Source organism: Etheostoma cragini, chromosome 1 (assembly GCF_013103735.1).
Source record: "Etheostoma cragini isolate CJK2018 chromosome 1, CSU_Ecrag_1.0, whole genome shotgun sequence".
Classification (NCBI taxonomy): Eukaryota; Metazoa; Chordata; class Actinopteri; order Perciformes; family Percidae; genus Etheostoma; species Etheostoma cragini.
Window position 1 is genome coordinate 1,068,882 of NC_048407.1, and position 10,726 is coordinate 1,079,607.

General features: G+C 40.7%; 2 protein-coding genes across 5 annotated transcripts in view; both read right to left on the reverse strand.

The window, feature by feature from the left end:
- The window catches only part of abcc12 (ATP-binding cassette, sub-family C (CFTR/MRP), member 12), a 21,694-nt gene extending 20,412 nt beyond the window's left edge, over positions 1-1,282 (reverse strand). For all 3 annotated transcript variants that reach the window (XM_034871189.1, XM_034871181.1, XM_034871198.1), the window contains exon 1: positions 1,127-1,282. The gene's annotated coding sequence lies outside the window, so the exon portion shown is untranslated. The remainder of the gene's footprint in view (positions 1-1,126) is intronic.
- The window catches only part of cep89 (centrosomal protein 89), a 63,334-nt gene that overhangs the window by 13,258 nt on the left and 39,350 nt on the right, over positions 1-10,726 (reverse strand). Inside the window, exons 17-19 of one of the 2 annotated variants that reach the window (XR_004656579.1) lie at positions 4,751-4,865; positions 4,251-4,255; positions 3,428-3,435 (exon numbers count right to left, since the gene is read on the reverse strand). The gene's annotated coding sequence lies outside the window, so the exon portion shown is untranslated. Of the gene's footprint in view, positions 1-3,427; positions 3,436-4,250; positions 4,256-4,746; positions 4,866-10,726 lie in introns of those variants that run through there. The other variant, XM_034871248.1, reaches the window with a different exon arrangement.

A 10,726-nucleotide genomic window follows, 5' to 3' on the forward strand; every position in this document is an offset into this window, starting at 1 on the left:
ACCTAAGTCTCCAACCGAACAGCCACACTGTTTTTTTTTTTAACATTAAAAATACATTCAAATTTCACACATTCAAATTTTCCCCTGTGGCTTAGACCTGGTGGAGGGTGGATTTGGGCCCGGTGGGCCAACAGGCTCCCCCTACACTCTGGAGTAATAAGGTAATACTTACTAAGGGAGTTTACTAAGGAGTAATTAGTAAAAAAGTAATATATTACACTTACTGAGTAACTTGGCCAGCATTGGTTTACACAGTGTCGTGTGATGGGGAGAATACTCTTAGAAGTTTGATTGTGAAATAATTTCCCAGACCAGAAAAGGGTAAGGGGCCATCGGTCTTTATTGAACCACCAGGGTGCAGTTCTCCTCTTCATCATCAACGCTCCTTTACTTTGGGCACGCTGCAGTCCATTCAGAGGTTAAAGTGAATAGGTTTGGACTGGGATTTCTCAGCATGTTCATCTGATATTCCAATATTTCTATTGTATTTTCTATTTTATTATTCTCTTATAGTTTGAAGGACAGCTTTTCTAAACAACAGCTTGTTAAAGGCAGTAACACTGAAACAGGAAGCTGTTCTTCTTTAAATCGGCACACATTGGATGCCAAGCTTCCAGTTTCTTTTACCAATGACAGCTGATTTCATCTATTCATATTTAACTGTTGCTCCGAAGTATCTTTGTCTCTTTTAATTGTCAGTCTGGTTGAACCATTGCACATCATTTTGTATTAAAAGCATGTAAGACCTTTAAATATACAAAGTAGTCCTATGAAAGCCGGTTGACAGCACACAATCGATCATTTGTGGTAAGTCCAAGTTTTTCATATGCACCTTAGTGCAGACAATAGTAACAGTTATGAACAACAATAGCACCTAAACACATCCAGAATATCCAAGTCCAGTAGACATAGTGACTAAATTCAGACCACAGTCCTCCTTCCTGCCTTAAAAAACGTCATTGATAATGTGTGTAGATTTAAAAAAACTGATTTAAATAATCTAAACTCAAATTAAACTTTTAAATAACTGATAAATACAAAGATTACAATAAAGTTAACCAAAACTGATCAAAACTAATTTAAACTGAGCTCAGTGGAAATGTCAAGTATTGAAATGAAACAATACCTGTTTGTGGAGGACGAGGAAGACGAGGAAGGCTCACTGCAGCTTGTTGACAGTGAACCTAAAGCAGCAGCGGAGCAGCATTCACTCTTACACAAGTGGTTTTATGGAGATCAAAGGTTGGCCTGTTCAGAGGTACAGCGGATGCTCTCCGCTCTCCTCGGAGAACATCGTGCTCAGTCTGCCAGACTGGCTCTGGTTGGGCGTGGGCCCCTCGAAACATTTTCAAGCCGGTATGATATCATGCAAGACAAAATGTGGCATCTGTCTCCCGCTCCCCAGTAAGACTGATGAGAGACCCATGATGACAATGTAGCAACTCCAGACTGTTTGGGGGCAGTAATGCACATCTGACCCATGATGTTTTTATTCATCATGAAATTATGAATGCTCTATATCCACGACCTTCCACTTCAGGATTGCTCTGGTGCTGCCAGAAATTCCGGATACCAGATGACCCTCGTTTCAGCCGGATGTCTGTCCCCTTCCTCTGTCTCTGTGTTGGCGTTCTAACCTCCGGTGGATTTCTGAGGATGGTTACCTGGTCCTCAGATCTCTGCAGGGTAAATCCAGACAAAATCATGGAACCATAACTCATTTCTGCTTGAAGCACTTCAGTTAAATCACATAGACACATCATTTCTATTCTACGCATTTCAGTCATATCATGTTAATATAACATAAATGCTTCAAGCACTTATGTTAGGGGGGGGGGGGGTTGTTTGGTGTCACTGATTAACCTCAGACTCTGCAAGGTTTTGCATTTGGGAGACGCAGACTTCTTCTTGGACTACTCCGGGGCCTGATTGTCTCCGTTACTCCAGAGTCCTTGCCGGGACAGCCCCGCTCCTCCTCTGTTGTCTCATTTGAGATTTTGGGGTGGGGAAAACAAGCAGGTCTTCAGAAGTGTTACTGCTACGCTCCCCCACACCTGTGACTGTCCCGGTCAAACCAGCACATGACCTTATGTCTCTTCAGTCTGACCATGCCCACTACCAGAACACTAATTAATATCATAACATCTCTCCCCCCTTATAATAAAAAAAAACTAATTAAAAAACTGAAATGACACATACATCATTGTTGTTTGTTTTTCCTTTCTCTTTACTTAGTAAAAAAAATCAAAAAATGTCCACACCATTTTTACATAGTTGTGTTTACACATACTTATTTACACAATCTGATAAAAACCTGCCCAGCGGTTACAACGTCACATCTTCCCTGTGAGTACAAAGCGCTCGCCACACACCAGCTCTGCGGAGCAGCTATAATTGAATTTGAATGCTTTAATTGTTACTTTGGTACAAGTGTCTGCCAAATAAATGTGATGGCATGTACAGTCTAATGTAGCTCACCGTAAATCCTTTCAGAAAGACCTAACACTTAATCACCGCTCTCTTCCTAAAACAAATTTGAGGTGTTGGAGGTGTTCACCTTCTTGCTAAATCAAATTCCAAAGGCCAATCACGGCGTCACAACCCTGCTTTAAATCTGTTTCGGTCCCTGCTGCTGTCAGATGTCATTCCACCTCACCTCCCACCTCCGGTCATCCTCACCCAAATGCACCCTGGGTCTTCCTCCTGCTGGACGCTCTGTCGGCTCCTCTGGTCTGGTCTTCGGACTCCTTCGCCACCACAACCAGTGTCTAGACTCCATCGGGGGGGGGGGGGATTGTTTGGCTTCCTTATCCCTTTTAAAAATTATTCTATAACCATGGAGTCTAAATCTCCAACGACTGTACATTTTATTATGCTTATGTTCAATGTTCAATAAACCTTTGCATATCTGCAAACAAGTCTCTCCAGATTGAAATACAGCCGGCTGTAAAGAGTAGTCCACATGTTGGATCACATTTTAGGAATTCTAATGGAGGTAAACTATCCTGTCTTCTGTTTTGCGTTTTCCCTGAGGAATTCAGGGCATACAGCCAGAACGAGTCTTGATGCATACTTTGCCTGGCATGCCAATATGTCCAAATAGAATTTGTGTATGGTATGCAACACTGCTTTTGTTTGGGCCAGAAAACTTACATTTGTTTATACATGAATATGTAAAGTATATGCATGGAGAGTAGGGTTTTTATTGCTGTCTATTAGCATTTTTTTTGCTGATGACACTGTGGCTAAACGACTCAATGCCATCATTTGGTTGTTTGGATTTGTTTGCAAACTGCACATTGTGCCATTACACCAGGTATTAGGCATATCCCTCATCACTTAAAAGCTGTGCTACATGTCTGAGCCACTGCACAGCCGTCACGCTGGTCTGTGTTCGTCACCAGGGATTTGTGGTACGTCTCTACACAGACACTGCTCCGCCTTGTGGCATCAGTCTAATCCAGCTGTGGCGTGCCAAAGATGTGATGTTGTGGTGTCTCAGTCACAGAAAAACTAGTCATCAAACGTATCTTTGTCAATGGTGTTATGTCTGTATTTGATAAGGAATGCTCCCAACAATAAAAGCCCACTGGTTTCACTATTACTTTCTAGTTGAAAAAGAGTTTTTGCTATACAAACTATCCCAATAAAAAACACTTTGAGTCCCTTTCACTGTGTTTAAAAGCAGATTTAATTTCAAGTCAAAACTAGCCAACATATTACCCGAGAGTTTAAACAAAAGTAATAATAATATGAAAATAGAACCACACGTATAAATAAATGTGAATTTCTTTGTGCTTAAACACACGTGTACTCTTTTATTGTGTTCATTTTTTCTTAAGTGGCGATACTGTTGGTGCTATTTCAAGAAATCTCCTGAACAACCACCACACTATTTCCTCCAGATAAGTCACTTGATGTCACTTTGATCCTTTTCAACATACTACCTGTACCTGTATGAAGCTTTTCCATGTCTGCCTTAACTTAACTCTGCCACTGTTAACAATGATCACACCATTATTATATGTGCCCAGCAGGTGGCAACAATGGCTGGGTCCTTTATGTTTAGGATAATCCTTAATCTTTAAACCTTAATCAAGCTAAATAATGCAACTTTCTTCAGTCTTTGGTATTCACTTTAATATTTTAGTCTTGGCATGGTCTATAAAACCCTGAGACAAATTTAAAAAGATAAATAAATAAAACAATCTTTTATAAATCTTTATAAAAAGTGCCGTCTCTCTGACTACCCAGACTGATGTCAGGTATAACTGTCAGCTGTTTCATTAGGATTTTTTTTCACTCTAATGTTTTATATGTTTTACTGAATTCCTTTTGTCCAAACCAAGTTTACCTTACCGGAAAATAAGTAAAAAGTGAATTTCCCCAGACTGCTATTGCTTCCCCTTCGTTGTAAAAACGAGACATAACGTTAAATACAAATATGAGTTTCTTAATTTAAAGTTTTATCTTCATTAAAAGGTCAATCTGGCAGATGCCTTTATGCTGACATGTCTAGGACTGTAACTAATGTACCAGTCTATCTTTCCATTATGAGTTAAAACACCTATGGTTTATGGATAAAGAGCTCAATAGAAATCCAGCCAATGCTTAAGCTTCTCCTCCAAGTAGTTGCTTTGGTTATCTGAGTCAGATTTAATTATGGACCTTCTCTGGAGCCCAGGGCTTTGATGAGAGGTGAAGAAGAGAAGCCAGAGCTGTGTGGTTAATGCTGATGGGATAGTGGAGCAATGGCCCGACTGTGGAGGTCCGCACTGAGGCCTGAGTCCAAAAGAGTCTCCCTCATCTGCTGGTTCTCCCTGGTTGCTGCCTGCCACACCACCTCCAACTCTTCCTCCACTTCCCTGGAGGAGTAAAGAGAGGAGAGAAGACAAGGAAGTCAGTCAGTCAAGTGCAAGCTGATAGGGTGACACAAAGGAAATTTTATATAAACAAAATGAAATTTAATTTTACATAACAAGAAAGAGAGAAAATAATACAAATAACATGTAGGCTGATAAACATTACTGAACCTAAATGATTAGCAAAGAAATGAAATGCAGAAGAAGGAGGTGAACAGGCTGCGGGTAGTGTGCATGTGTGTGCATGTCTGTGTAAGTGTGTGTGTGTGTGTGTGTGTGTGTGGGGGGTGTAGTGAGGAAAGGTGCTTTACATGAATAACGGGTGACATGCAGCATTGCTGTGGTCAGGAAGCTCATTCACGCATTCCTGTGGCTGCAGTAAGTGAGCAGACTGACCACAAGAGGACTGAAAGGTGGATCTCTACTTTCTTATACAATGGAAACCATCTACAGCCACAAATAGCTGATTCATTTTCAGTGTATCATGTCCTTTAAACCAGTTTCAGGGTATCTGCTGTTTTTCTACCATTCTACAGCAGACAATGGTCACACCCTGGGGACACACTCACTGCAGTAGCTCACAGCTCCATTTCAAACTTGTATCTCCATTGAGCAGAACAAAATTACCTCAGGAATGCCTAGTTCTCCTCACTCCTCTTCTTTCAAAAACACGGGGCTGCTGGGAATACGATTGCATGTCATCTCCATTCCCAATTATTTCTAAAGTAGTGCCTGAAGCATTGTATTTTGTAAATGCAGGAGAGAAAAGCCCAAAGCAGCAATGAACATCCGAATGGGATAGTGTGGAAACATGGCTGCAGCTGGCTTGTTACATTTCACAGTGGTGGGGCTACAAAATGAAGAGTTTAGACATGAGTATAATAGAGGATGTGGGAGTGTGCGGTACGATTGTGTTGGAAAATTGTATCATTGCCTTAAACTACTCTTTAAAAGCAGCACGGTGGCCCAAAGGTCAGCACGGTGGCCCAAAGGTCAGCACGGTGGCCCAAAGGTCAGCACGGTGGCCCAAAGGTCAGCACTGTGGCCTCGCTGCAGGACGGTCCCGGTTTGAACCCTGGTCGTCCCGGGGCCTTTGTACGTGGAGTTTGAATGTTCTGCTGCCACATTTTGTCACTGTAATAGAGTTGCAACCGTGCAAACACAGTCCCAAAACTTGCAAATCACTTTGATTGACAGTGTTCAAACCTGGTAAAACAAACCACTTTAGGATTGAATTAGACATCATCCGCCCCCCCCCCCCCCCCTCTCTCTCTTGCAAGCAGGCATACTTTTTCATCAAATGACCTCACGAGGCACAATGCTGAAAAAAGTGGAGTGTTTCTAAATAAAGCAGCAATCACTGGGCTCTGCCAGGGTGTTACAGGGTGCTGCATTCAGATCATATGGGAATAGCTGTCAGAGTGGTAAGATTGCTGAAGGCTGTGCCTTTGAATAGGGAACACATATTCAAACTCAACTGATGCCATTAAAGTGTTTTCTGGAGCTTTCTTCCAGAACCGCTTTTTAATACTCAAAGGGCTGAGGCTATTTCAGCATAATCAGCACAATAAGAGATATGATGACATTTGATTCTGATCACACAAATGAGCATGTCTCAAAACAGCAGTCTAAAAACCAATTCTGATCACACTTTGATTATAAAATGAACATGTCTTAAACAGCAATCTAAAAACCAATGGATGATGTCACTGCTGCTCCTTCCATTATTTTTAGTCTATAGTGACACCATTTGATACAGTAATGCTGGAAAATGTATGTCAATGTCCAGTATTGTTATTTATTCTATATACCATCAATTGAACTAATTTCCAATAAAAGTCCTACTACAGTTAGTTGATCCATTCCCAAGCAATTATGTTATGCAAAAACTTCTTGTGACGGAAGTTCCAATCTTTAGGGCTGTGCAATTAATCAATTTCCAGGCCAAGGACAGCAGAGTAGCACTGAAACCACACACTGTCACCATTCACATCATTTAAAATATATATTGTCATTATTACTTATCCTTATTACTTTTTTTCTCTCACAGATGTCCAACACACATGAGCATTCTCATTAAACTTGCATATTTATGACATATTTCCATGTAAAAGTTTAAGTTCCTCTCTGCCTATACGGTTTATGATTCAAATAATTCAAATGACGTTGCATTATTCTGGCTATGTGCCTCTCACTATATTTATGCTTATTGGCTTCATGAACCAACTAACAACCTACTATGTCCCACACAGAGATAAAAGGATAGTTATAATGGAAAAGAACAGTTTCAAGGAGACCGCACATAATTACCCGTGTGCTGTTATTGCTATAATGGCTGATGGATTAAAGCTCTTACATCATATGCTGTTCATACGTCAGCAGCTGAAGCAATGGGCCGGCCTGTCTGTACTCAGTAAGCCACTTATTACAGTTGAGGGAACATCAGCACAACTGTACAACACAAACGTTGTACATGTGGATTTAAAATGAAGTGTCAGACTAAGACCCTTGTCTTCCAAGAAAACTACAGAATAATCTGTGTATTTTGAAGAGGATGACACACTGTACCTCCACATTCCAGCTCAAAGCTAGAAGAGGTCAATCTGGGTTGATACATGTGTTATTAATGAATAATGATGAGTCAGTTCAGCTGGATTCAACACATCCAAAACACCACAGATGACGCGTTGATGAGGATTGGGGATGCACTTTTTCATCTGTTGCTTGGCTGTAATACCCAGGGCCAGGAGTACACAACACTGTTACAACCAGAGCATTCAGTTTGAAATCTGTTTAAATTAGTTTTTATCGCAATATTTTGAAGCTATGGTTTAATATAAACATCTGACATTGATTGTACAGGATTGGTTGTTGACAGGGTTTGAAACACAGTGGTGAGATCACAAGCGCATCTTGAGAGCATTGACTTAACTATGTGGGGAAAAAGGAGAAGAATTCTATCATTCTTATTAAAGTAAAGATTAATTGATGTTTCTTTGAGTGATGAACTAAAAATATTTTTCTTCCTTGAGTCCACCTCTGCCTAATTACCTCCAACCCAAACAGCATGCACACATGCGTTACCCATGGCAACCACACTATTCATTGCTTCCTAAGGAGCTACTCAGACAGAATATGAAGATACATCTTGCAGCTGTAAAAGTCTTGGTGGGATAGCAGTGGTGACCCCAAGGCCAGACAACTGGAGTCTGACCAATAGAGAAAGGCTCAGTAGCAGCTCCACTACCTCAGTACATCTCCATTACAATTATAGCTCCAGTAAGCTGCAGCCATCTCAGGATCCGGTCTATCGCTCTGCAACACAACAACATTACCAGACACTTACATTATTCAATGTTATTCTGGGCAGTGGGGTTTATCAATCTGGCTGGGAGACAGCTACAGGGACCAAAGACAGGCTTAAGCATTAGACAATCAGTCCTTAGTTATCACGTCAACAAAGTCTTTAGCCTTTTGTTATATAACAGATGAGAAGTGTCTCATTTCACAAATAAAAATGGATAATTTAATAGTGCTAGATCCAGAAAGATACTGCTGTGGCTATGTAATAGTCTATAACAATGACTTTATTGTACTATTATTTTAAATAAAGGTCTTGAGTCCTGGATTTCTTCCCCAGAGGGCTAAAAATTAAGCTTTTCGTCCGCCTGCCAAATGGCCAATGAATGTTAACATTTTACCAGACACTCAATAGACTGCCATTGTATTTTAGCTGGTGAGTGTAGAAAATCTACCAGCTAATTGCATAGGTGGATGGTGCTATATTGAGCCCTGATTCCTCATATAATATGTTCTATATAGTATACATAGTTATATGTTATAACTATGGCTTCTTTTTATGGAACAAAAACATGTCATTAATGAGTTGCACTGCAACTTATATTGTAACACCATGATAAGCAATTAAGGCATTGGCCACTGTGGTTTATTTCAGTAGAATTGTGAAACGGTATCTTGGTGCTAGCTCTATTAACAGATTATGGATTATCTATGTGAGCAGAGTGCTGCTATTAACTGTGCGCCGATGCCAATCTTCACTCTCTACAAGCTTTAAAGCGTGAAACAAACCTTAGAGAGAAACGCTGAAGAGCAATGTGTGTAAAAAAAACAGTAGCCACTTGTGTAAAGGTCACCATGTAATCACCACCCATCACTGTCAATTCCATGCTTCTTTTTTTCTTGAAACTACCGAGTCATTACAAGGAAGTACAAGTTATAAAAGACTTGGTCACAACATGACCCTCACAAAGAAATACAGCACATGTGCCTTTCTTCAAACCTCTAATGACAGCTACCACGGAACAAGTAAGAAAAGAGGAACAGACAATCACCGCTCTCTGCTGGATGCAGCAACCCCTGAAGCTGATGGAAAACCAAGGGATAATTAAATACTACTAAAATGTGTTTATCAGCATTCATGTGCTTTAGCATTAATTATGCATGAGGTTCCAAGTGTTTACACCATTAACATAAAATAAGGTCAGCTATTTGCACTTGCTTGTTTTCCAGTGTGTGAAATCAGTAGAGATTAAGACTGCGGAAAGGAGCAAGAATTCACACAAAACAAAATTATAAACGCAACACTTTTGTTTGTCCCCATTTTAATGAGCTGAACTCAAAGCTCTAAGACTTTTTCTATGTACGCAAAAGGCTTATTTCTATGAAATATTGTTCTCCTCTGCACTTCTCCTTTGCTGAGATAATCCACCCACCTCACAGGTGTGGAATATCAAGATGCTGATTAAATAAAACAATTTTCAAACAATTCTCAGTACCTTCTTAATCAATTTCTAGCATTTGTATTGCATCCTCCACAAAATACGGAACTCATTCTATACCCTGTCAAATTCAAATGTAGTGCAAATGAATTATAAAATCACGTAAATAAAATAAAAGCAGAATTATTTGTCAAAATGGGAATATACTAGATACTTTAGCTACCTTTAATAATATCACTCTTTGCTTCTATGTGGCAGATCTTTCTATGTTTTTGTAGCTGGGCATGGGGAAGACTGCTTTTAGAAAGGAAAAAGAAGACTTAGTCCCCTCCTGAGCTTCTGGAAGACTCAGGCAGTGCTGCTTCTCCAGAGGCCACACGGATCTCAGCAGGAAGGTGGCAATCACAACCTATTGGCCAGTCCGCTGCTGTAGCACACGCAGAACACAAAGCAGTGGATTAGAGACAGAAAAGAAAGAGGCAGAGATAGATTTTCCTCAGTGTGGAGGTGAGAAGTTTGAATTCAGACGAGTGGATCGCTACTTAGCTGAACACCTAATGCTTTAGCTGAGAACAGGGAAAACCTGGTTTCTCAGAAACACAAGTAGGACACACCTCCAACTGCAATGATAGTTTCCCATTTTGCTGTGGTTTGTGACCTAGTCAGCCAGGACTTCACCCACATGCATCCCAATGACTTACAGTTTCCAGGGTATTGTGCATGCTTGGTAAATCTGGTGATGAATGCAGTTTCACAAGGCCAGCAGTTTGTGGTGTCTTACAGCCGGAGCAAGTGGTATGACGGATGTGTGTACTGTGTGTGATTTGTCATTACGATGCCCTCGGGGCAGAGCAGGACAGGATCTTCTAACAATCTGATTAGCTAGCTTTCATTTGATAGCAGCAGGCAGCAGGCCCAGAGACCGAGCTAAAAACAGACATTATATGATATGGTAGATTGTTTCAGGAGGAGCAAAGTACCAGTAAAGTGTTTCAAGGCTATCACACTGTAGTAGTAAGAATATCATCAAGTCCCAACTCAAACGATTGTGTTACGGTGGGGGGTGAGGTGAGGACCCAAAAGCAACAGACAGCAGGCCGGAGGGAGCTTCACTAAAGCGTTTAT